The sequence below is a fragment of the Macaca thibetana genome, chromosome 8 (genome assembly GCF_024542745.1).
Source record: "Macaca thibetana thibetana isolate TM-01 chromosome 8, ASM2454274v1, whole genome shotgun sequence".
Taxonomy (NCBI): Eukaryota; Metazoa; Chordata; class Mammalia; order Primates; family Cercopithecidae; genus Macaca; species Macaca thibetana.
This window is the reverse complement of record NC_065585.1, coordinates 78,406,838-78,434,833: the sequence shown is the minus strand read 5'-3', so window position 1 is coordinate 78,434,833 and position 27,996 is coordinate 78,406,838. Positions and strand designations below refer to the sequence as shown.

Below are 27,996 nucleotides of genomic sequence, written 5' to 3'. Positions count from 1 at the left end.
CCCTTTTAATGTGACACATCTTGAACTGAGCACATCCTCCAAGCATGTTATGACTTGTGTGATGTGGAAAGAAGCTATCACCTCTCTTTCCCCACACACTGTACTTCTGTTGATGCAATGACATCGTGCTATTGACTCTAAAAACATATAAGCAATTAATGCCACTAAATCCTTTTTCACACAGGCAGTTATTAAATTGTATCTTCCTCATTCTATACAGGTACAATGAGTTTTTTGAATCATATTCATTCTGCTTAACTTAAAAATATTTCAAAAATATTGTTATACTGTTTATTGTATATTGCAATACTGTTAAATTAATAGTTTTTTTTTTTTTTTTTTTTTTTTTTTTGAGACAGAGTTTTGCTGCTGTTGCCCAGGTTGGAGTGCAATGACACAATCTCGGCTCATCGCAACCTCCACCTCCTGGGTTCAAGTGATTCTCCTGCCTCAGCCTCCCGAGTAGCTGGGGTTACAGGCATGCACCACCACACCTGGCTAATTTTGTAATCTTAGTAGAGAGGGGGTTTCTCCATGTTGGTCGGACTGGTCTTGAACTCTCGACCTCAGGTGATCCACCCGCCTCAGCCTCCCAAAGTGCTGGGATTACAGGTGTGAGCCACTGCGCCCGTGTTAGTCCTCTTAACATGATTTCAATGCCAGTTTCAATTTCAATTGAAGATGACCTGATTTCAGATGCTACCAAATCATGTCATCATCAATAAGTTAGTGTTTTTTGAGAGAGCCTGTCCCACTACCACATATTGCAGGACCTACTAAAATGTGATGTTTTTTAGGCCAGATGAGGTGACTCATGCATGTAATCACAGCACTTTGGGAGGCCGAGGCGGGTGGATCACTTGAGGTCAGGAGTTCAAGATCAACCTATCCAACATAGCAAAACCCCGTCTCTACTGAAAATACAAAAATTGGCTGGGCGTGGTGGCATGTGCCAGTAATCCCAGCTACTTGGGAGGCTGAGGCACGAGAATCACTTGAGCCTGGGAGGCAGAGGTTGCAGTGAGCCAAGATCACACCCACAGCACTTCAGCCTGGGTGACAGAGTGAAACTCCATCTCAAACAAAATGTAGTATCTTAGTCTATTTTATGCTATTATAGTAGAATACCACAGACTAGGTAATTTATAATGAAGAGAAATTTATTTGGCTTGCAGTTCTGGAGGCTAGGAAGTCCAAGATCAAGGCACGACATCTGGTAAGGGCCTTCTTGTTATGTCAAAACATGGCAAAAGGCATCAAACGGCAAGAGAGCACAAAAGAAGGCCAACCTTAATTTTATAATAAACTCATTCCCACAACAACATTAATCTATTCATGAGGGCAGAGTCCTCATGACCTAATCACCCCTCAAAGGTCCTACCACTTAATACTATCGCAATTAGCCAGTAAGTTTCAACACCTAAACTATGGAGGAGACACATTCAAACCACAGCATACTACCCCCGCCCACTTATGTGCTTCTCACATGCAAAATACACTCATTACATCTTCATAACCCCCAAAATCTTAATTTGTTCCAACATCAAAAGTCCAAAGTCCAGTGTCTCATCTGAATCAGATATGGATGAGACTCAAGGCATGATTAATTCCAAGGCAAATTTCTCTTTAGCTGTCAGTCTGTGATATTAACAAGTTACACGCTTCCAAAATATAATAGTGGGACAGGCCTAGGATAGATATTTCCATTGCAAGAGGGAGAACTAGGCAAAAAGAGAGGGGTAAACAGTTCCAAATAAGTCCAAAACCCAACAGCAAAAACAACATTGAGACTTAAAGCTGGAGAATAACCTCTTTGACTTCATCTTCCCCATTCTGGACATACTGAGGTGGGAGTTGGTCTCCCAAGGCCTCAGGCAGCCCCACCCTTATGGAACTCTGTTCCAGGAGTCAAGGTCAAAGACCAAATACAGTTTATTATTACGCCATAGCCCAAAATGAGAAACAGCCCAGATGTCCTTCAACAGGTGAATGGTTTAAAAACTGTGATATAACAATATCATGGAGTACTACTCAGCAATTAAAAAGAATAAACAATTTATGCTCATAACAACTTGGCTTTGCTGGGCTCAGTTCACCCAGCAGCTCTAATACATTGAAGTCTGGTCCCTGCAGCTTTTCCAGGCTGGAGTTGCATGCTGATGACCTTACAATTCTAGGGTCTTTGAGGCTGCCACCCTCCCACAGCTCCGCTAAGCATTGCCCTCATAGGGACTCTCCATGGTGGCTCTGCCCCTATGATAAGTCTCTGCCTGAGTCCCTAGGCTGTCCACAATATCTTTTGAAATCTAAGTGGAGGCTTCCATGGCCCCACAACCCTCACATGGGGTTGAATCTGAGTGTCTGCAGATTCAGCACTACATGGATGCTGCCAAAGCTTACTGCTTGCACCCTTCAGAGCTATGGCATGGGCCACACTTGGGACTTCTGGAGTGGTTGGAGAACTTGAGGAGCACTGTGCCAGAATGTAAGGAATAAAGTCCCAAGGCAGTGCAGGGTAGCAAATGGTGAGGTCTTGCAGGCACTGCTCTGGAAACCTTGCCTTCAAAGTCCTAGCTTGCCCCAAAGATCTCTGAAATGCCTTTGAGGTCATTCTCCCATTGTCTTAATGAATAGAATCTGGCTTCCTTCTACCCACATTAATCTCTTAGAAAATGGTCACTTGGCCACACCTTTAGTATTCTTCCCCCCATCATGCATTTTTATTCTCTTACATGGCCAGGTTGAGCCACATAAGAGAATAAACCTTTTCCAAAACCTTTTCATTCTGCTTCCCTTTTAATTATAAATCTCGTTTTTAAATAATTTCTCTCAAGATGGCCGAATAGGAACAGCTCCGGTCTGCAGCTCCCAGCGAGATTAAGGCAGAAGGTGGGTGATTTCTGCATTTCCAACCGAGGTACCCAGTTCATCTAATTGGAAATGGTTGGACAGTGGGTGCAGCCCATGGAGGGTGGGCCGAAGCAGGGTGGGGCGTCACCTCACCCGGGAAGTGCAAGGGGTCAGGGAATTTTTTCTCCTATCCAAGGGAAGCCATGAGGGACTGAGCCTGAGGAACTGTGCACTCCAGCCCAGATATTGTGCTTTCCCATGGTCCTCCCAACCAGCAGACCAGGAGATCCCCTCTGATGCCTACCCCACCAGAGCCCTGGGTTTCAAGCACAAACCTGGGCGGCAATTTGGGCAGACAGCGATCTAGCTGCAGGAGGTTTTTTTTGTTTGTTTTTTTGTTTTTTGTTTTGTTTTGTTTTTCTCCCATACCCCAGTGGCATGTGGAATGCCGGCAAGACAGAGCTGTTCACTCCCCTGGAAAGGGGTGCTGAAGCCAAGTGGTCTGGCTTGGCAGGTCCCACCCCCATGGAGCCCAGCAAACTAAGATCCACTGGCTTGAAATTCTTGCTGCCAGCACAGCAGCAGTCTGAGATCAGCCCAGGATGCTGGAGCTTGGTGAAGGAGGGGCATCCCCCATTGCTGAGGCTTGAGGAGGTGGTTTTACCTTCACAGTGTAAACAAAGCCTCCTGGAAGTTTGAACTTGGTGGAGCCCACTGCAGCTCAGCAAGGCTGTTACGGCCAGACTGCCAGATTTCACCTTTCTGGATAGGACATCTCTGATAAAAAAAGACAGCAGCCCCAGTCAGGGATTTACAGATAAAACTCCCATCTCCCTGGGACAGAGCTCCTGGGGGAAGGGATGGCTGTGGGCACAGCTTCAGCAGACTTAAATGTCCCTGCCTGATGGCTCTGAAGAGAGCAACGGACCTCCCAGCACACCGTCCAAGCTCTGCTAAGGGCCAGAATTCCTCCTCAAGTGGGTCCCTCACCCATGTATCCTGACTGGGAGACATCTCCCAGTAGGGGATGATGGACACCTCATACAGGAGAACTCTGGCTGGCATCTGGCAGGTGCCCCCCTGGGATGAAGCTTCCAGAGGAAAGAACAGGCAGCAATCTTTGCTGTTCTGCAGCCCCCAACAGGTGATACCCAGGCAGACAGGGTCTGGAGTGGACCTCCAGTAGACTCCAACAGACCTGCAGCAGAGGGGCCTGACTGTTAGAAGGAAAACTAACAAACAGAAAGGAATAGCACATCCACTCAAACACCTCATCCAAAGGTCACCAACATCAAAGACCAAAGTTAGATAAATCCACAAAGAGGGGGAGAAACCAGCGCAAAAAGGCTGAAAATTCCAAAAACCAGAATCCCTCTTCTCCTCCAAAAGATCACAACTCCTCACCAGCAAGGGAACAAAACTGGATGGAGAATGAGTTTAACGAATTGACAGAAGTAGGCTTCAGAAGGGTAATAGAAAACTCCTCCAAGCCAAAGGAGCATGTTCTAACCCAATGCAAGAAAGCTAAGAACCTTGAAAAAAGGTTAGATGAATTGCTAACTAGAAAAACCAGTTTAGAGAAGAATATAAATGACCTGATGGAGCTGAAAAACACAGCACGAGAACTTTGTAAAGCATACAGAAGTATCAATAGCTGAATCGATCAAGCAGAAGAAGGGATATCAGAGATTGAAGATCAACTTAATGAAATAAAGTGAGAAGACAAGATTAGAGAAAAAAGAATAACAAGGGATGAACAAAGCCTCCAAGAAATATGGGATTATGTGAAAAGACCAAATCTACATTTGATTGGTATACCTGAAAGTGAAGGGAAGAATGGAACCAAGTTGGAAAACACTCTTCAGGATATTATCCAGGAGAACTTCCCCAACCTAGCAAGACAGGCCAACATTCAAATTCAGGAAATACAGAGAACACCACAAAGATACTCCTCAAGAAGAGCAACCTCAAGACACATAATCATCAGATTCACCAAGGTTGAAATGAAGGAAAAAATGTTAAGGGCAGCTAGAGAGAAAGGTTGGGTTACCCACAAAAGGAAGCCCATCAGACTAACAGCGGATCTCTCAGCAGAAACTCTACAAGCCAGAAGAGAGTTGGGGGCCAATATTCAACATTCTTGAAGAAAAGAATTTTCAACCCAGAATTTCATACCCAGCCAAACTAAGCTTCAAAAGCGAAGGAGAGATAAAATATTTTACAGACAAGCAAACGCTGAGAGATTTTGTCACCACCAGGCCTGCCTTATAAGAACTCCTGAAGGAAGCACTAAACATGGAAAAGAACAACCAGTACTAGCCACTGCAAAAACATACCAAATTGTAAAGACCATCAACACTATGAAGAAACTGCATCAACTAATGGGCAAAATAACCAGCCAGCATCATAATGACATGATCAAATTCACACATAACAATATTAACCTTAAATGTAAATGAGCTAAATGTCCCAATTAAAAGACACAGACTGGCAAATTGGATAGAGTCAAGACCCATGTGCTGTATTCAGGAGACCCACCTCATGTGCAAAGATAAACACAGGCTCAAAATAAAGGGATGGAGGAATATTTACCAAGCAAATGGAAGGCAAAAAAAAACCCACAGGAGTTGCAATCTTAATCTCTGATAAAACAGATCTTAAACCAACAAATATCAAAAGAGACAAAGAAGGACATTACATAATGGTAAAGGGATCAATGCAACAAGAAGCGTTAACTTTTCTAAATATATATGCACCCAACACAGGACCACCCAGATTCATAAGGCAAGTTCTTAGATACCTACAAAGAGACTTAGACTCCCACACAATAATAGTAGGAGATTTTAACACCCTGCTGTCAATATTAGACAGATCAACGAGACAGAAAATTTACAAGGATATTCAAGACTTGAACTCAGCTCTGGACCAAGCAGACCTAATAGACATCTACAGAACTCTCCACCCCAAATCAACAGAATATACATTCTTCTCAGCACCTCATCACACTTATTCTAAAATTGACCATAAATTGGAAGTAAAACACTCCTCAGCAAATGCAAAAGAATAGAAATCATAACAAATAGTCTCGCAGTCCACAGTGCAATCAAATTAGAACTCAAGACTAAGAAACTCACTCAAAACCACACAGCTACATGGAAACTGAACAACCTGCTCCTGCATGACTACCGGGTAAATAACAAAATGAAAGCAGAAATAAAGATGTTCTTTGAAACCAATGACAATGAAGACATAATGTACCAGAATCTGTGGGACACATCTGAAGCAGTGTGTAGATGGAAATTTATAGCACTAAATGCCCACAAAAGAAAGCAGGAAAGATCTAAAATTGACACCCTAAAATCAAAATTAAAAGAACTACAGAAGCAACAGCAAACGAATTCAAAAGCTAGCAGAACACAAGAAATAACTAAGATAACAGCAGGACTGAGGGAGATAGAGACACAAAAAACCTTCAAAAAAATCAAGGAATCCAGGAGCTGGTTTTTTGAAAAGATCAACAAAACAGATAGACATCTAGACATCTAGCCAGACTAAAAAAGAAGAAGAGAGAATAATCAAATAGATGCAGTAAAAAATGATAAAGGGAACATCACCACTGATCCCACAGAAATACAAACTACCATCAGAGAATGCTATAAACACCTCTATGCAAATAAACTAGAAAATCTAGAAGAAATGGATAAATTCCTGGACACATACACCCTCCCAAGACTAAATCAGGAAGAAGTTGAATCCCTGAAGAGACCAATAACAAGTTCTGAAATTGAGGCAGTAATTAATAGCCTACCAACCAAAAAAAGCCCAGGACCAGATGGATTCACAGCCGAATTCTACCAAGATACAAAGAGGAACTGATACCATTCTTCCTGAAACTATTCCAAACAATAGAAAAAGAGGGAATCCTCCCTAACTCATTTTATGAAGCCAGCATCATCCTGATACCAAAACCTGGCAGAGACACAACAACAAAAAAAGAAAATTTCAGGCCAATATCCCTGATGAACATCGATGCAAAAATCCTCAATAAAATACTGGCACACCGAATCCAGCAGCACATCAAAAAGCTTATCCACCATGATCAAGTCAGCTTCATCCCTGGGATGCAAAGCTTGTTCAACAGATGCAAATCAATAAATATAATCCATCACATAAACAGAACCAATGACAGAAACCACCTGATTATCTCAAGAGATGCAGAAAAGGCCTTCAACAAAATTCAACACCACTTCATGCTAAAAACTCTCAATAAACAAGGTATCAATGGAACATATCTCAAGATAATAAGAGCTACTTATGACAGACCCACAGCCAATATCATACTGAATAGGCAAAAACTGGAAGCATTCCCTTTGAAAACCAGCACAAGACAAGGATGCCCTCTCTCACCACTCCTATTCAACATAGTATTGGAAGTTCTGGCCAGGGCAATCAGGCAAGAGAAAGAAATAAAGGATATTCAAATAGGAAGAGAGGAAGTCAAATTGTCTCTGTTTGCAGATGACACAACTGTATATTTAGAAAACCCCATTGCCTCAGCCCAAAACCTCCTTAAGCTGATAAGCAACTTCAGCAAAATCTCAGGACACAAAATCAATGTTCAAAATCACAATATATACACCAATAACAGACAAACAGAGAGCCAAATCATGAGTAAACTCCCATTCACACTTGCTACTAAGAGAATAAAATACCTGGCAATACAACTTACAAGGGATGTGAAGGACCTCTTCAAGGAGAACTACAAACCACTGCTCAAGGAAATAAGAAAGGACACAAACAAATGGAAAAACATTCCATACTCATGGCAGGAAGAATCAATATCATGAAAATGGCCATACTGCCCAAAGTAATTTATAGATTCAATGGTATCCCCAACAAGCTACTATTGACTTTCTTCACAGAATTGGGAAAAAAACTACTTTAAACTTCATGTGGAACCAAAAAGGAGCCTGCATAGCCAAGACAATCCTAAGCAAAAAGAACAAAGCTGGAGGTATCATGCTACCTGACTTCAAATTACACTACAAGGCTACAGTAACCAAAACAGCATGGTACTGTTACCAAAACAGATATATAGACCAATGGAACAGAACAGAGGCCTCAGAAATCACACCACACATCTACAATCATCTGATCTTTGACAAACCTGACAAAAACAAGAAATGGGTAAAGGATTCCCTATTTAATAAATGGTGTTGGGAAAACTGGCTAGCCATATGCAGAAAACTGAAACTAGACCCCTTTCTTACACCTTATACAAAAGCCAACTCAAGATGGATTAAAGATTAAACATAAGACCCAAAGCCATAAAAATCCTAGAAGAAAACCTAGGGAATACCGTTCAGGACATAGGCATGGGCAAGGACTTTATGTCTAAAACATCAAAAGCAATGGCAACAAAAGCCAAAATTGACAAATGGGATCTAATTAAACTAAGAGCTTCCGCATAGCAAAAGAAACTAGCATCAGAGTGAAGAGACAGCCTACAGAATGGGAGAAAATTTTTGCAATCTATCCATCTCACAAAGGGCTAATATCCAGAATCTACTAAGAACTTAAACAAATTTGCAAGAAAAGCAAATAACCCCATCCAAAAGTGGGCAAAGGGATATGAACAGACACTTCTCAAAAGAAGACCTTTATGTAGCCAGCAAACATATGAAAAAATGTTCATCATCACTGGTCATTAGAGAAATGCAAATCAAAACCACAATGAGATACCATCTCATGCCAGTTAGAATAGCAATCATTAAAAAGTCAGGAAACAACAGATGCTGGAGAGGATGTGGAGAAATTCGAATGCTTTTATACTGTTGGTGGGAGTGTAAGTTAGTACAACCATTGTAGAAGACAGTGTGGCAATTTCTTAAGAATCGAGAACTAGAAATACCATTTGACCCAGCAATACCATTACTGGGTATATACCCAAAAGATTATAAATCATTCCACTATAAAGACACATGCACACGAATATTTATTACGGCACTATTCACAAAAGCAAAAACTTGGAACCAACCCAAATGTCCATCAATGATAGACCAGATAAAGAAAATGTGGCAAATACACACCATGGAATACTATGCAGCCTCAAAAAAGGATTAGTTCATGTCCTTTGCAGGGACATGGATGAAGCTGGAAACCATCATTCTCAGCAAACTATTACAAGAACAGAAAACCAAACACCACATGTTCTCACTCATAAGTTGGAGTTGAACAATAAGAACACATGGACACAGGGAGGGGAACATCACACACTCCGGCCTGTCCGGGAGGTGGGGGGTTAGGGGAGGGACAGCATTAGGATAAATACCTAATGTAGGTGATGAGTTGATGGGTACAGCAAACCACCACGGCACATGTATACCTATGTAACAAAACTGCAAGTTCTGTCCATGTACCCCAGAACTTAAAGTATAATAATAATAATTTCTCTCTTCTCTCTTTTCACTGTACGCAGCCAAAAGAAGCCTTGCAGTGCCTTGAACACTTTGCTGCTTTGATATTTCTTCTGCCAGATATACTAGTTCATCACTCTTAAATTCTGTCTTCCATAAAACCCTAGGGCATTGACACAATTGCACCAATTCTTTTCAACTGTATAGCAAAAATGGCCTTTACTCCAGTTGGTTTTTTTGTTTTGTTTTGAGACAGAGAGTTGTTCTGTCTCCCAGGCTGGAGTGAAGTGGCACAATCTCAGTTCACTGTATCCTCTACCTCCCACGTTCAAGTGATTCTTGCGCCTCAAATTCTTGAGCAGCTAGGACTGCAGGTGTGGGCCACCATGCCCAGCTAATTTTTTTACTTTTAGTAGAGACAGGGTTTCACCATGTTGCCCAGGCTGGTCTTGGACTTCTGGGCGCAGGCAATCTGCCCACCCCGGCCTCCCAAAGTGCTACTGTTATAGGATCCTTGGGGGGTTGCTTTTCTGGTGAGAAACCCCTGTGGCTGGTGGCACCTTTGCCTAAGTTTGGCTTGGACGCACTTGGCTCATTCTGCCCACCTGACCTAGCAGGCTGAGCTTAGCTCATGCTACCAGCCTGTATCCCACACCTGTCAAACTCAAGCCAGGCGTGGAGCAGCATGGGGTGTGTGAGTAAGCGAGCGTGGGGTCTGACCACTGTGCACAGTCAGGTATGCCAGCTGCTTCAGTGGGGCAGGCAGCACCAGGTGCTGGCACAGGCACCGGCTCTCTGTAAGGCTATAGCCAGAGCAGGTGCGCTGCCGGCAGCTTCCATGGCTGTCACCAGGGAACACAGTGGCACCCGGAATCTTGGAGACCCCAGGAACCACAGAGCCCCAAAGAGAGAGTCACAGCCCTGGCTCAAGGAGCTCCCAGGTTTGGTCTCCCTAAAAGGCTACATCTCTTCTCTCCTTCTTTTCAACTGCAACATGGTGAGCAAGGGGCATGTTTCAGTCCTGTTTCTGTTATAGATCTTTCAGCCCTGCCACTTGGCAGGTCCCACGTTTGTGTCCTGTGTCCAGGAAGAATGAGGTACAAAGCCAAGTAGAGAGTGAACAAGGTGAAGAGGAGCTTTACTGAGTGACAGAATAGCTCCAAGGAGGCACTGGGGTGGGTAGCTCCTCTCTGCAGGTAGATCATCCTGCCATCTCTGCAGCTCTCAGAAGACAGGAGGTCTTGGAGTGGGTAGCTCCTTTCTGCAGCTGGTCATCCTTATGTCTGCAGTGGGTAGCTCCTCTCTGCAGCCAGTCTTCCCAATGTCTGCAACTCTCAGCAGAGACGAGACCCTACAGTGGGTAGCTCCCCTCTGCAACTGGTCAGACTGTGGACATCTGCTCGGCTCTGGCAGAGCCCAGGGTGATTATGGGCCTCAGAGGGGAGGAAGTGCACGCTGATTGGTCCATGGGCAGCCATGGGCAGGCCCAGAAAAGGCACCACAAGTTCTCACTCCAGTCAGTGGGACTAGCAGTCTGGCCCCTAGCCTTCAGGCCCTCCCTGAGAGCCCACCTTTTTCTGCCCAGGAGCCTGTCTGCCTCCTGCTGCCATTCATGGCACTCAGGCTGTAGGTGCCAAGGGGCACCTGAAGGCCAGTGCCCAGCTGCCCTCAGCCCCCCATCGGCTTCCCTCCTATGCTCATCAGCGCCCAAAGTCCAGAGGAGGTCAAGGCGTCAGGGACTTGGTGTGTCAGCACTGCCACGAGTGTGTGCATACCTGGCCAAGCTGTGACAGCATCTGGGTCTGGCCCTAACTTTGCTCCAAGATCAGAATGGGCGCCAACAGCAGGGAGAAGCCAGGAGCAGGAGCAGACACTTCCGAGCCTGTGAGGGGAGGAGGTGTCTTCCTGGGCCCCCAAGAGTGCAGGGATGCCTGGGTCCACAGCCACAGTTTCGGCAGCTGCAGCTGCACCTAGGGATTGGGGCTTTTACCTGTTCCATGCAGCGAGAGGCCCAGGTCCACAGTAACAACTTGGGCAGCTGTGGCTGCACCCAGGGAGCTCCTGTCTCACAAACTTTAAAGGGGTGGGGATCCCACTTGGCCCTGGATTCTGCCAGCTCTGCAGAATGTGCAGCCCTGGCCATGCCTCTCCACTGCAGCTGGCATAATGACAGCAGCTGCTCCAGAGTAGCTGCCATTGCCATCACTAGGATTACAAGTGTGAGCCAGCATGCCCAGCCTTGACTCCAATTTTTAACATCTTGTTCCTCATTTCCATTTAAGACCTCATCAGAATGGCCTTTACATCCCATATTTCTACCCATCTTCCGGTCATAACCAATTAAGAAATTTCAAAGAAGTTTCAAACTTTTCCTGCAGCTCTTCTCTTCTAAACCGTCACCAGAATCACCCTTAGAGGTTTGTTTACAGCAATACAGCCTTTTTCTATTATTGCTTGATCCTCCTAATTCTTCTAGCCTCTACCCATTCCCCAGTTCCAAAGCTATTTCTATATTTTCAACTATTTGTTATAGCAACAGCCCCACTTCACACTACCGTTTTTCTGTCTTAGTCCATTTTATGCTGCTATAACCTAATACCACAGACTGACTAATTCATAATAAATAGAAATTTATTTGGCTCATGATTCTGAAGGCTGGGAAGTCCAAGATCAAGTGACTACATCTGATGAGGGCCTTCTTGATGCATCATGATATGGCAGAAGGCATCACATAATATGGCAGAAGGTGAGAGAGTGCAAAGGAGGGCCAAACTCACTTTCATAACAAACCCACTGTCATGATAATGGCTTCAATCCATTCATGAGAGCAGAGCCTTTGTGCCCTAATCATCTTTTAAAGGTCCCACCTCTCAACAGTGCTGCATTGAGGATTAAGTTTCCAACACATGAACTTGGGGGATACATTCAAACCATAGCACCTTGTTCCCTCCCTCCCCTTCTACTTTCCTACCTGTCATAATGCTTCACTCTCCCTCCCCACTCTGGGCAGCCACTGGACCAGCAGCAGTAGCTTCACCTGGAGAGCTTCATAGAAACGCAGATTTCTGGGCCCCATTTCAGTCCTGCAGAATCAGAATCTGCACTTGAACAAGATTAAATCGATTTTATTTGTTCATTAAATTTTAGATGCTCCAGTCTAACATACTTTCAGCAGGCGATCTAATTCCCTACCTCAGTTTCTTCATCTGTCAAATGAAGGAGAAGGATAAGAAGCTCTCTAAGAGTCCTACAGCTCCTAAGTTCTTGAATGCTCTGCCTTCTGTCCTTCACAGTTGCCTTGAATTTTCCCCAGAGTTCTCCTGTAGTTCTACCATGAAGGCAGGGGAAAATTGATGGCAGATATAAAGATACATTTTATCCCTTTCAATATTAATAACCATAAATGAGACTCTTTAACTCAGGAGGAGCAAGGCACTGGTTTTGCAGCCAAGAGTCATTTGATCTCTGTCCTAATTGAGCACCTGACTTTTAGTCGGGTTCCAGAAATATGACACTTGCACTGAGATCTGTGGCACAAAAAGGCTCAGAGACGTGTTTTGTCTTGTCTACCTGGAGTGAAAAAAAGTGAAAAAGACACCTCCTTATGGGAGGAAAAAGCACAGACTTCTTTGGAACCAATTGATCTAAGTTCAAGTTCTAGCCCAGCCCTTTTTTAAATGCATTTTTCAGTATGCTCATCTTAAACTGGGGGAAATAAAAGTCCCTGTGCCATGGGTTGCTGTGAGGCTTACATGAGATAATCTCTGCTATGGTTTGAATGTTTCTGTCCCCTTAAAATTAATGAGTTGGAAGCTTAATCTCCAGTGCAACAGTATTGGGCAGTGGAGTTTAATGGGAGATATTTAGGTCATGAGGGCTCCATCCTTATGCATGAGTGAATGCCGTTATAGAAAGGGCTATGGGAATGGGTTCACTCTCTCCTGCTCTTCTGCCTTGTGAAGACACAACGTGCCTCCACTCCTGAGGAAACAGTGCTCAAGGTGCCATGCTGAAAGCAAAGAGACCAAGCCTTAACTTTCAGTGCCTTCATCTTGGATTTCCCAGCCTCCAGGATGTGAGAAAATAAATTTCTGTTCTATATAAATTACCTAATCTGTGGTATCTTGTTAAAGCAGCACAAAACAGACTATGACAAACTCTGTGACATGCTTAGCCCAGAATGGGCTCAATAAATTATCTGTGTTTTTGTTATTGTTACTCTTTCATTTCTAAAACAGGGAAGCATTTAATTATCCCAAAGATTAGTGTAAGTATTAAATGATATATACACATACATTTTATAAATAGTTACAAATTACCCAATATTTCTTTCTTTTTTTTTTTTTTTTTACTTTTATTGATCATCCATAAGGGCAAATACTGAGCAAAGGTCTTAAATATCTACCCCCTAAAAACCTGAAGATAAAAATGAAGGTAAAAGAAGATAAATAAGCTAAAAGGAGGCATGGGTCCATCCAAACTTGATACCTCTACATAAGTTTGAAGGGTCACCACCAATCAATATTTAGATTTACCAATAATGTTAATATTCATCAATCTTATTAATCAAAGTTCTCCAGAGAAACAGAACAAATAGGATGGGGGGCACCGTGAGAGAGAGACGGAAGTATTTATTTTAAGAACTTGGCACACGCATTGTAGGGCTGGCACGTTCCAAATCTGCAGGGCAAGGCCAGCAGGCCGCAGACTCAGGGAGCTCAGGGCAGAGTCTATGTTGCAGCCAGCAGGCCGCAGACTCAGGGAGCTCAGGGCAGAATCGGTGTTGCAGCCAGCAGGCCGCAGACTCGGGGAGCTCAGGGCAGAGTCGGTGTTGCAGCCAGCAGGCCGCAGACTCGGGGAGCTCAGGGCAGAGTCGGTGTTGCAGCCAGCAGGCCGCAGACTCGGGGAGCTCAGGGCAGAGTCGGTGTTGCAGCCAGCAGGCCGCAGACTCCGGGAGCTCAGGGCAGAGTTGATGTAGCCAGCAGGCCGCAGACTCAGGGAGCTCAGGGCAGAGTCGATGTAGCCAGCAGGCCGCAGACTTGGGGAGCTCAGGGGAGAGTCGATGTTGCAGCTTGAATACAAAGACAAAATCCCCTCTTCTTTGGGGAGGCCAGTCTTCAACTAATTGAATGAGGCCCACCCACATTATGGAGAGTGATACGGTTTGGATCTGTGTCCCCCCTAAATCTCATGTCGAATTGCAATTTCCCAGTGTGGGAGGTGTGGCCTGGTGGCAGGTGGTTGGATCATGCGGGCAGAGTTATCATCCCCCCTTGGTGCTATATAGTGAGTAAGTTCTCAGGAGATCTGGTTGTTAAAAGTGTGCAACACCTCTCCCTCTCTTGCCTGTGGTCCTGCTCCTGCCATGTAAGACACCTGTTCCCACTTTGCCTTCCACCACGAGTAAAAGCTCCCTGAGTCCTCCCCAGAAGCAGATGCTGCCATGCTTCTTGTAAAGCCTGTGGAACCATAGTCAATTAAATCTTTTTTCTTTATAAATTACCAATCTCAGGTATTTCTTTATAGCAGTGTGAGAATAGACTAATGCAGAGGGTAATCGGCTTTACTCAAAATTCCACCGATTTCATGTTAATCTCTTCCAAAAACTATATTCACGGCAACAACCAGACTGGTGTTTAACCAAATATCTGGATGCTGTGGCCTAGCCAAGTTGATACATAAAACTAACCCTCACACTATGTTATATATAAATAGATGCACCATACAATTTTTATTATATCTTTGTCTTCTCAGCTCCATAGGCCTCGCATTCTTTCAGATAAACCAGTGGATTGCTTGGTTCTGTTTGTCCATACAACTACAATAAGGTACTGCTAGGTCCCTGTTATTTATTTATTTATTTTTAATTTTATTTATTTATTTATTTTTTTTTTGAGATGGAGTTTTGCTCTAGTGATCCAGGCTGGAGTGCAATGGTGCAATCTCAGCTCACTGCCACCTCCGCCTCCTGCCTCAGCCTCCCAAAGTAGCTGGGATTACAGGCACCCGCCACCACGCCCAGCTAATTTTTTTGTATTTTTAATAGAGACAGGGTTTCTCCATGTTGGCCAGGCTGGTCTTGAACTCCTGACCTCAGGTGATCCACCCGCCTCGGCCTCCCAAAGTGCTGGGATTACAGGTGTGAGCCACCATGCCCGGCCTTGTTTATTTTTTAACAAGGAAGAAGCCCTCCAAGTTATGAATAATAACATAACTAACATTGTTACATGAGTACAATATGCCAGATAACAAACTAGGCTCTGTGCACACATTTTCCATGCTAACAGCAACAATCCCGCAAGTTTGCAATTATCCCCACTTCACTGATAAGAAAACTAAGACTTCTAACAGTTGCAATGCCTTGCTCAATATCATACAGCGAGTTGCCCCAGAACGAGGATTTGAATCGAATTCTTTCTCCAGTCTTTGGTCATTCCACTATGCTATATTGCTGACAGCTCGCTCTGTTGCCCAGGCTGGAGTGCAGTGGCACGATCTCGGCTCACTGCAAGCTCCGCCTCCCGGGTTCACGCCATTCTCCTGCCTCAGCCTCCCGAGTAGCTGGGACTATAGGCTCCCGCCACCACGCCCGGCTAGTTTTTTGTATTTTTTTAGTAGAGATGGGGTTTCACCGTGTTAGGCAGGATGGTCTCGATCTCCTGACCTCGTGATCCGCCCGTCTTGGCCTCCCAAAGTGCTGGGATTACAGGCTGGAGCCACCGTGACTGGCCAGCAATGACATCTTAGTGTGATAATTTTTTTTTTTTTTTTGAGATGGAGTCTCGCACTGTCGCCCGGGCTGAAGTACAATGGCACGATCTCTGCTCACTGCAACCTCTACCTCCCAGGTTCAAGTGATTCTCCTGCCTCAGCCTCCCGAGTAGCTGGGGTTACAGGCACCCACCACTATGCCTGGCTAATTTTTTGCATTTTTAGTAGAAACGGGGTTTCACTATGTTGGCTAGTCTGGTCTCAAACACCTAACCTTGTTATCCACCCGCCTTGGCCTCCCAAAGTGCTGGGATTACAGGTGTGAGCCACTGCGCCCAGCCAATAATTTTCTTTATGATAGAAAAAATTTAAAAGTTGTAACAAATGGCTCTGACAACTTCTCTGTTTTTTCTCCCTTCTCACTCCTTATTCTGTTAATATTTAATATCATTTTAGGTAACAGAGATAACAGATAACTACCATTCCCTGTAGGTGATGATTTATTTTAACAATATATTTTCCTAATTTCATACTAATTTTCCTTCTCCCATTAGCTATGGTAGATCTGTCAAGAGAATGTTATTGCATTAAATGATAGATGTGCCATGGCCAGTTGCAAAGGCACCTTCTCATGCTTAGGGGTCACTTAATGGAATCCATCTTCAAGAGGTCAGCTCAGCCCCTCAGTGCTCTGCTGTGACCAAAGACAGTCAGTCTAAGACAAATGGCGTTAGTTGTCCTATGAAGACTTCATTAGGCACTTTAAAGTCTAGACAGAAAAATGAGTTGTCAAGGAAATTGGTTAAACTCATAAAAAAAAAGATCCAAGTATAGTGGACTGACAAAAAAAAAGAGGAATTGTTTTTAAAGATGCTTGCTTTTAGTTACATAATGATCTTATAACCATTGCTACTGCCCCCAGTAATGTTTGTTGTGTAAATGCTGTTAACACAGATGTCCCTGTAGCATGGAACCACAGCCTACATGTGCTGTCGCTTTAGGTGAGATTCTCATAAACCTTTAAGTGACAAAATTCTTCTCTTACAATATTAAAGGAATTAAATAACACATAAAAAGTGGCTTGAAACTGTAAACAAACTATTCTACAATAAAAAGTTTATTTAATTTTTTAAAAAACTGGCTTGGAAGCCCTTGGGAATCCAATCTTACCTGACACAGATAAATAACCAAGCGTAAAGAACATCCAGTAACTGTCTGTGCTGGATTCAGACAACGTCCTCTGATGCTCATACCCCCACTTTGAAAGGCTCCCCGATCTCATGCACAGCCAACTTCCTTAAACCAATCAAAGAAATCCTAGGGTTCACAGTGCGGGGCACAAAGCTGTACCACAAAGAAAAAGCACATCTGTTATAGCTTCTAGAGAGGTGACTTGGCAATAATGAGTTGTGAAGCTGAAAGAAACTTTTCTAAACCATCAGTAATAACAATAATACATTTTGATCAACCATGAGGAAAAAAAAACTAAATTGTCTTTCTATTCTTGCTATAGAAAATGTTACAAAATTGTCATAGGAAGAGATAGTAAAGAATTTACAGCCAAAAATGTAAGGGAAAATACTATAGCAAGTGTCAGGTATTTAATTTTGTAATGTTTATTGCTTCTACCAGCTTTTTAAAACCTGTATTTTGCTGCGATTTGTTGGTATTTAGAATTCTGTATCTCTTTTTGCATCTTTCACTTTATCTTCTTAGCCTTTAATAAATATTAAAATTTTACCAGCTTTTGCCCTTTCAAAGTTGAGTTCTGGCTAGGTGCAGTGGCTCACGCCTGTAATCCCAACACTTTGGGAGGCCAAGGCAGGCGGATCACTTGAGGTCAGGAGTTCGAGACCAGCCTGGCAACACGGCAAAACCACATCTCTACATAAATACAAAAATTAGCCAGGCGTGGTGGCAGGTGCCCATAATCCCAGCTACTCGAGAGGCTGAGGCAGGAGAATTGCTTGAACCCAAGAGGCAGAGGTTGCAGTGAGCGGAGATAGTGCCAGTGCACTCCAGCCTGGGTAACAGAGTGAGACTCCATCTCAAAACAAAAACAAAAACAACAAAAAAAATTGAGTTCTACACTGATTGTAGATTCTCCCATAGGAGACAATGCGATGAAAATGGTAACATTGGGACAGGAGATTCAGGTTTAAATCCTATTTAAGTTTCTATCTCATAGTGATTATTCCTTTTATTCCCACAAGAATATAAATTTACCTTAGTTTGAGAAATACGTAATAATCTTTATACAAGAATTGTCACAAAAACAGGAGTGTCTGTCATACAATAATTTCAATATAATAGTTACTAAATGTTAATTAGGAAAATGCTTATAATACATGCTGTGGCAGATTCTATTTCCTCATTTTCTATAAATAATAATGAGAGCATATACTTTATTTGAGCTAATATGACTTCATCATGAATTCTTAAGTGGAAGACAATACAATATAAATATTAGCAAAATGAAAAGTGAAAATATAGCACCCAAGTAATGATAATTAACAAGATGTGTTGACCTAAATAAAACTCTCATGCTATTAATTAAGCCCTCATAATTAAAAGAAGAAAGTAAAAGAAAGGAAGGGAGGGAAAAGTAAATTACCTTTCATCAGCTCATTAGAGACTTGTTTTAAGAGAGAGTAAAGAGAAAAATAGACAATTTTGGAAGCATAGTGCTTTGCGTCTTTAAACCAGAAAAGTTTTTAACAAATTAAAAATTTGGTTTCTTGAAGATGATGCAATCTAGTTGGAGATGAAAAACAAAAAACACGCATTATCGTATTCACAAGATGAAATGCCAAAGTATAGGTAGCATTATGAATATGACATTATTGTGATTTATTAAATCTAAAGATTGCCATGATTTTATAAAATCACTTCTAGATAAAATAGCTATGTTTGTGGATTTATTAAGAAATACCTCACCAATAGAGTTGTAATAGCATCTGAATAATAGATTCTATCACAACCTTTGCCATCTTTTCACTAAAATGTCTACATAAATACTTGGAAAACAAAAAATACATAGCAAAATTACAAAAATTGTCTTAGTCTGTTTCGTGCTGTTATAACAGAACACCTAAGACTGGGTAATTTATAATAAACAGAAATTTATTTGACTCATGGTTCTGGAGGACGGGAAATCCAAGATCAAGGGCCACATCTAGCAAGGGCCTTCTTGCTGCATCATCCCATGGTGGAAGGGGAAGAAAGTGCATGTAAGAGAGCAAGAGATTTCTCAGTTTCACTAATCATTAGGGAAATTAAAATTAAAACCACAATGCAATATACTATCTTCTACCTGTCAGAATGGCTATGATTTTAAAAGTCAAAATAACAGACACTGGTGAAGTTGTGGAGAAAAGGGAACATTTGTACACTGCTGTTGGGAATGTAAATTAGTTCAGCCACTGAGGAAAGTAGTCTGGAGATTTCTAAAAGAACTTAAAGTAGAACTACCATTCAACTCAGCAACCCCATTACTGGGAAAATACCCAAAGGAATATAAATCATTCCACTATAAAGATACATGCATGCATATCTTCATTACAGCACTATTCACAATAGCAATGACAGGGAATCAACCTTGATGTCCATCAACAGTGGACAGGATAAGGAAAATGTGGTACATATACACCAGGGAATACTACACAGCCATAAAAAAGAACAAGATCCTGTCATCTGCAGCAACATGGACGGAGCTGGAGGCCAATATCTTTGGTGAATTAATGAAGGAAGAGAAGACCAAATACTGCATGTTCTCACTTATAAGTGGCAGTTAAACATTGAGTACACATGGACACAAGAAGGAAACAACAGACACTGGGGCCTACTTGAGGGAGAAGGATGAGGATCAAAATACTACCTATCAGGTAATATGCTGATTACCTGGGTAACAAAATTACCTGTAAACCAGACCCCTGTGACACACAATTTACCCATGCAACAAACTTGCATACATACCCTTTGAACCTAAAATAAAAGGAAAAAAACAAAAGAGAGAGATGGAACTCACACAGCCCCAAGCGCTTTTAGTATCAGCATTAATCTACTCATAATGATGGAGCCCTCATGACCTAAACACCTCCTCTTAGGTCCCACCTCCCACACTGTTGCATTGGGGCCTAAGTTCCGACACATGCTTTTTGGGGAACGCATTCAAATTATAGCAATAATAGTTGGAGAACTAAATCTATCTCTCTCAGAGGTTGGCAAACTATGCAGACTGAAGAGCATTTGAAAAACACAATTAACAGACTTATATACGAGATAAAAAGTCACTGTGCACACCACAAAAATGAATACATATTTTTCTGAACTCCTATATATTATAAAATAAATCAGTTAAGCATGAAACTAATGAGCCAGAAAGAGAACAACAAAATAAATATCAATAGAAGGAGAAAGAAGGAAAAAAGAAGCATAACGTAGGAAAAAATTAATGGACTAGAACACACAGAAGAGTAGACAAGATCAAGAAAATCAAAAGCTACTTCTTTCAGAAAACAAATGAAATAGATAAACCTTTGGCACTTCCAATGACAAAAAAGAGAAAAGACATACATTGAAATATAAAAAATTAAAAACAGAATGTAATAGCAAATAGAGATATATAGGAAGATGTTAGAATTATAAGAAAATGCTATGCAAAATTTTATAAAAATAAATTTGAAAATTTAAATGAAATGAATAATTTTTAAGGAAAAGATAATTACTAAAATTAACTCAAGAAGGCCTTAGTTTGTTTTGTGCTATTATAACAGAAACCTGCATAGATAAGTAACTGTGGTGAAAAATGAAAAAGCAGCCACAGATCTAATCCTAATATGAAGGCATTTAGGCCACTAAGTTTGGGGTGAGTTTTATAAATTGTTTGAGAAACAGAACAATTGTATGATATTCACATCCTTTCAGAGCATAAATAGGAAACACCTCAACTCATTCTGCTAATCTATCTGTGTAGATAAAGTTGATTTCATCTTGGATACTAATCTGTCACGTTGACTTCTGATTAGCCCCAGTTGTTGCGGGAAGTCAGGGACCCCGAACAGAGGGACCGGCTGATGCCCCATCAGAGGAACATAAATTGTGAAGATTTCATTTTAATATGGACATTTATCAATTCCCAAATAATATTTTTATAATTTCTTACACCTGTCTTCCTTTAATCTCTTAATCCTGTCACCTTCATAAGCTGAGCATGTACATCACCTCAGGACCACTGTGATAATTGTGTTAACTGTACAAATTGATTGTAAAACATGTGTGTTTGAACAACATGAAATCAGTGCACCTTGAAAAAGAACAGATAAGGACTGAGACATGCCCTGGTATCCCGCAGTACCCTCAGGCTTACTGGGGTGGGAAAAAACCCAGTCCTGGTAAATTTGTGGTCAGACCAGTTCTCTGCTCTCAAACCCTGTTTTCTGTTGTTTAAGATGTTTATCAAGACAATACTTGCATAGCTGAACATAGACCCTTATCAGTAGTTCTCCTTTTCCTCCTTTGAAGCATGTGATCTACTCCTTGTTCTTACACCCCCTCCCCTTTTAAAACCCTTGATAAAAAACTTGCTGGTTTGAGGTTCAGGTGGGCATCATGGTCCTACCAATATGAGATGTCACCCCCAGCGGCCCAGCTGTAAAATTCCTCTCTTTGTACTCTTTCTCTTTATTCCTCAGCTGGCCAACACTTATGGAAAATAGAAAGAACCTATGTTGAAATATTGGGGGTGGGTTCCCCCGATATTTTTGAAGCCTCTCTACCTCATTTATCCATTGTGCCTGGAGATAAGGCATTAGATCAGTTGGCAGAAAGTCTTTCTAGACTAAACCCCACGACTTGGATTAAGTCTATTGGGTGCTCCACTGCAGTAAATTCTGGAATCATGTTTCTGTGTTTAATCGGCTTGTTTTTAGTGTGCCGGACCAGTCAAAGAATCCTCTCAGTCAAAATCGAGAGAATGAACAAGGCTTCATTGCCATGGCACATTTGTATAAAAAGAAAGGGAGAGCTGTTGTGGGAAGCCAGGGACCCTGAATGGAGGGACCAGCTGGAGCCGCAGCAGAGGAACATAAATTGTGAAGATTTCATTTTAATGTGGACATTTATCAATTCCCAAATAATACTTTCATAATTTCTTACGCCTGTCTTCCTTTAATCTCTTAATCCTGTTACCTTCATAAACTGAGCATGTACGTCACCTCAGGACCACTGTGATAATTGTGTTAGCTGTATAAATTGATTGTAAAACGTGTGTTTGAACAACATGAAATCAGTGCACCTTGAAAAAGAACAGATAAGGACTGAGACATGCCCTGGTATCCCGCAGTACCCTCAGGCTTACTGGGGTGGGAAAATTGTGGTCAGACTGGTTCTCTGCTCTTCGACCCTGTTTTCTGTTGTTTAAGATGTTTATCAAGACAATACTTGCATAGCTGAACATAGACCCTTATCAGTAGTTCTCCTTTTTGCCCTTTGAAGCATGTGATCTCCTCCCTGTTCTTACACCCCCTCCCCTTTTGAAACCCTTAATTTAAAACTTGCTGGTTTGAGCCTCAGGCAGGCATCATGGTCCTACCGATATGTGATGTCACCTCCGGCGGCCCAGCTGTAAAATTCCTGTCTTTGTACTCTTTCTCTTTACTTCTGAGCCGGCCAACACTTATGGAAAATAGAAAGAACCTACGTTGAAATATTGGGGGCGGGTTCCCCTGATACCCAGTCTCATGAATGCCACCTGATTTCTTCTTTATTTACTGTCATTAGTGTAAGAATATGTCAACCTCAATGTTATCACACAAGTTACAGGCTATGATGCACACAGAATTTGTGCCTGTCCTGGGTGGTCACCTTAAATAGTCTGGTTGGAGCTTGTATGCCCTTTCCCTATGGCATATAAATCCATATGAGAATAACTATAAACATTTCTATGTGAAATATTGGAAAATGGAGTCAGCACTATAGTTATTAAATATGCAGTATGGAAAAACAGACTTTATTTCAGAATTGTGAGGATTATTAGAATCTTAGTAGATGTAATTCACAAGATTAACAGATTATGTGCAAAAAATTGTGGTCATCTCAAATTACTCTAAAAAATATTTGATGAAATTTTAAATCTCTCTGAATTTAAAAAAAACACATTATGAACAGGAATAAAACTTTCTTAAAGTAAAATATATCTACCAGAAACATAGAACAAATATACTTAAAGTTTTTGTTAAAATAATTCTTATTAAATTCAGAAAACAAGGGTGCAGGTGGCTAGGCTATATTACTGACATTCTCATTGAATGCATTAAGATGACAAAAAGAAGCATGAGAGCAAATTGTCATTATTTGTACAAAATAATATTGTATAATCCAACAGAATCATCTGAAAACTATTAGAATTAATAAAAGAGCAGTAAATTTGCAGAATATAAAAAACCAAAAATATCCTTCTAAAATTGATTATTGCTTATATTTAAATACATATAAGATAAATATGAATACATAAATATATAAGCAATAATATATTTATATGTTAGCAATAATTAATTTTATATATTAATATTTTATATCATATTTCATAAATAATAATATATAAATAAATATATAAGCAATAATCAATTTTAGAGGGATATTTATATATTAGCAATAATCTATTTTAAAAAGTCATGAAAAAAGGATACTATTCAAACTAATAACCAATAAATGAACAGAAAAACCTAGTGAAATATCTAACAAGAAATTCTTAAGACCTATAAAAATTGATGGAGGAACATAATAGAAGATTGGAAAAAAATAAGAAAGAAAGCCATTTTTTAAAGTTGTCCATTGTCCCCCAAACCATCTATAAATTTAATTAATCTTAACACAAATTCCAACAGAATATATATACATATATACTATACATATAAGTGTATATAGAGAGACAATAGGTTTTTGAAACAAATGAACAAAAACTTTCTTATAAGATTTAAAATATACCGTAAGGCTATTAGTATTGAAGTAATATAGTATAGATTAATGAAAGGAAATAATAACCCCCATGGGTTTATAGTGGGAAAGAACTTCTGTAACAAAGGACAGATTCACAAGAGAAAAACAAGCAAAGGTTTATTAATATGTATATTTCATATATACATGAGAGACATGGGACTGAGTAGTTCTCAAAAAGGTGGCTTTAAATTTCAGCTGTAAACCAAACAGTATCTGAGACAGGTCTCAATCAGTTTAGAAGTTTATTTTGCCACGGTTAAGAATCATGACCCATGACAGCCTCAGGAGGTCCTGAGAACATATGCCCAAGGCAGTTGGGTTACAGCTTGGTTTTATGTTTTAGGGTAGCATAGGACATCAATCAATATATGTGACATACACATTGGTTTCATCTGGAAAGGTGGGACAACTCAAAAGTGCGGTGGTGGGGCTTATGGGTCATAGGTGAATTTAAAGATTTTCTGATTGGCAATTGGTTGAAAGAGTTAAGCTCTGCCTAAAGAGTTGAAATCAGCTTAAGCTAAGGTAAGGAGTTGGGGGTTGTGGGAGGAGGGCTTTTGCCACGTATATGAAACCTCCAGGTAGCCTGTAGCCCACTTCAAAGAGAATAGATGTGACTGTCTCTTATCGAAGGTACCAGACTCTCTGGTGAGACCTAATAAAGGAAAGAGATTCTCTACAAAATGTAAAATTACCCCAGAGCAAGAGATATCTTTGCAGGGCCATTTAAAATATATATATTTCTTTCAGGCCACTGCTGTCATGTGATGTTATACTAGAGCCAGGTTGGAATTTGGTATCTTATGGTTACAAAGAGTCTGTTCTATCAGTCTTCGGATCTCTATTTTAATGTTAATGCTGATCAGTTGTGTGCCTGGACTCCAAAGGGAGGAAAGGATCACTAGGCATGTCCAAACCCCCTTCCTATCACAATCTGACCTAGATTTTTAGGGGTCATTGGGTCCCCTTGGCCCAGAGGAGGGTCCACTCAGTCAGTTTTGAGGGGATTATAATTTTATTTTGGGTTTACATGGCTTATATAGCATCTTCAACAAAAACGAGTGAATTTCAAGAGAAGCAATATGAGAAAGAAGAAGGATTTTGAATCTCTAAGAGCAACAACTTGTAGAAAGGCAAATGAATGGCAGATAAAGGCTAGTTGGTAAAGCTCTGGTACAAGTTCTAGGTCAATAAGAATTCAAAACTGTCTTTTGTGGATGATCTTTGCTCTCCCTGGTAGAAAGGTGGGCAGGATACCTTCTGTCTTTGTAAATCTATATCCTGGACATATGGGAGGCAAATAGGAGGTTGATAGAGAGCTTTCTTGCATTTGCTTCTTCTGAATTGCCTTCAGCTCAACAATCCTTCATATTTTGGGGGACTTATTCTGCTCTCCCTCAATAGGTTCATAAATAGACAAATTAAACAATAGAAAATAATTAAAAATCCAGAAATAGTACTGTGTGTCTCTTTCTGTCTCTCTGTGTTCCTCTCCTACCCACTCCACCACACCCACAAATACATGTGTGTAAGCACATACCCTGGAATTTAGTTTATATTAGATGTGACATTTTATGTCAGAGGCAGGGAAACACAATGGAATAGTCAAAAATAGTTTGAGGATTGTTCAGGATTCATTTAAGCAAAAACATTAAATTTTTATTCCTACCTTACACCACAGAAAACTAAATTATGGAGTAAGTGCTAATATTTAAAGCAAAACTTTTTTTAAAAGTTTGAAGAAAACATGGAATAAACTTTTACACTCTTGTAATGGGGCAGTGTCTAAACAGGGTACAAAACCAAAATAGCATCAAGGAAAAGATCAATTAATATAATGAAAAAAACCCTGAGTTTAATTATGTATGACAAAAGACTTTAATGAACTAAGTTAAAAATAAGAGTTTGGGAGAAAAAAACCTGCAACCTACATAACAAACAAAGGATTAATACCCAAAATATGCAAAGAGCTTCTACTGCAATCTGCTGTTGCAAAATTATAACTGAGAAAATTATTACAGTGAACAATATCTGACCTAACAAATTCTATCTTGCTTCTAACCTCCAAGCTGTCCTTGGTCATTCCTGGACACAGGCCAAACTAACTTTGGGAGGAACTTAGTTTATAGTTTAACTTTGAAACAAAGACTATAACAGCCCTTTCCCAAAACAAACCACCTTCCTGCCTGGGGACTAGACTGCTTTTGTAGGATTAACAAATTAGCCACAAGATTAGAAATTATGGATTAGGAGTCATGCAGCTAGAGGTTGCAAGATTCTGACCCTCCCCAAATTGCTCCTGGATACAACATCACTATTGTAAAACCTAAAATCAGTGCTTGAGATATTTTGCAGACCCTGCAGTTAATGGATCAGTTGGCACCACCCAATCAATAAACTGGCTCAGCTTGTGGTCTTGTGGATCATCTTGAAGTATTGTAGCCCCTACCCAGGAACTGATTCAGTGCAGGAGGACAGCTTCAACTCCCTTTGATTTCATATCTGACCTAACCAATCAGCACTCCCAACTCACTGGCCCCACTAACCATCAAATTATCCTCAAAAAACCTGATCCTCAAGATTTCAGGGAGACTGATTTGAATAATCTCTATACAGCCAAGTTTGCATGAATTAAACTCTTTCTCTATTTCAATTCCTCCGTCTTGATAAATCAGCTTAGTCTAGGCGGTAGGCAAGGAGAACCTGTTGGGTGGTTACACTACAATTAATAAGAAAAAAATACCCCATACAAATAAGAATAAGTGATATGAACCAGTATTTAAAGATAAAATACAGTGTCCAATAACTGTAGAAAAGATGCTCAACTTCACTAATAGTTATGGAGATGCAAATTAAGCAAGATTTTTTTTAACCATGAGATTGACCCCAAAGTTTTAAATAGTGACAATATTTTATACATTTTTGTGGGGGTGTAGTGGGGATGTAAATATAGGAGACCAGAATATGCCACCTCAAAATATGACTATAGGAGACCAGAATATGCCATTCCAAAATATGCCTTGTTGGCATAAGGATTATTTTGAGCTGATTATTTTGAGAAATCGCAGACACAGAAGAAGCTCTGAAAATAAGAGTAGAAGTTATGCTTTTGTATGGGAAATTTACATCTCTGAAGGAAATCTCCATTTGTAAGTGCATCTCCCTCTCTGGACCAGGAAGAGAAGTATTATTCTAAATCAATAGAGACTCTTATCAATGGAGAAGGCATCCACTTAAATCTGCATAACAAGCCTTACTCTTGTCTATTGTCTTGCTTTTCCTGGTCATCTACCTATAACTGGCCTTCCCTAAACCCTCCTTTCTTTGTTTCAGCAGACATGGTATTTAAATATGAATTCAAAGCCAACTCTTTGAGATTTAAGAAGAATCCTTTCTCTGGGTATCTCCTATGTATATATGAGGTATACAGGTTAATATACTTGTTTGTTTCTCTCTTGTTAATCTGTCTTTTGCTACATGGGTCCATCCTAACTGAGAACTATAAGAGTAGAGGAAAACATTTATTCCTCCCTACAGAAATACGGTACAATTGACCATACTAAATCTGGCCTTCCTAAAGTCATTCTCTCAGCTCTAGCCTTTAAATCTGAGAAAAGAAAACAGCATAATGTGAAACTTCCATTACTAAAGACCAGGTCCTTCTCCAAAGGAAGAAAAAATAGTGTTTAAGATAGGAAATAATTTCACTTGAAATCTTTAAGAGAGCATGTTCTCAGTTCTTTAATACATAAAGACAAAAGTAGAAAGAATGTTATTTGAAATGAATAGATATTTTCATGCAAAGTTGCCTGAACAATTCATCCAGAACCCAGGATCATCACTACCTTGGCAGTGAATACTAGATGAAAGACAGAATACGTATAGAGAGTTCTTCTTTCACAAGCTATCCAGTCACTTAGAATCCAATTACAAATTTATATCCTAATTCTGGAGGCTGTTCTTCAGTGCATTTTATTGTAAAATAAACTTATGCATCACATAACATCCCATAACAGTGGGA

General features: G+C 40.8%; 1 protein-coding gene and 1 long non-coding RNA gene across 2 annotated transcripts in view; one reads left to right on the top strand and one right to left on the bottom strand.

Moving 5' to 3' along the window:
• VXN (vexin) overlaps positions 1-27,996 on the top strand; it is a 965,102-nt gene that overhangs the window by 662,566 nt on the left and 274,540 nt on the right. The gene's annotated exons all lie outside the window — the stretch shown is intronic.
• Positions 1-27,996, bottom strand: part of LOC126961531 (uncharacterized) — a 100,692-nt gene that overhangs the window by 21,030 nt on the left and 51,666 nt on the right. Inside the window, exon 4 of the long non-coding RNA XR_007728325.1 lies at positions 3,515-3,627. This is a non-coding gene — a long non-coding RNA (uncharacterized LOC126961531). The remainder of the gene's footprint in view (positions 1-3,514; positions 3,628-27,996) is intronic.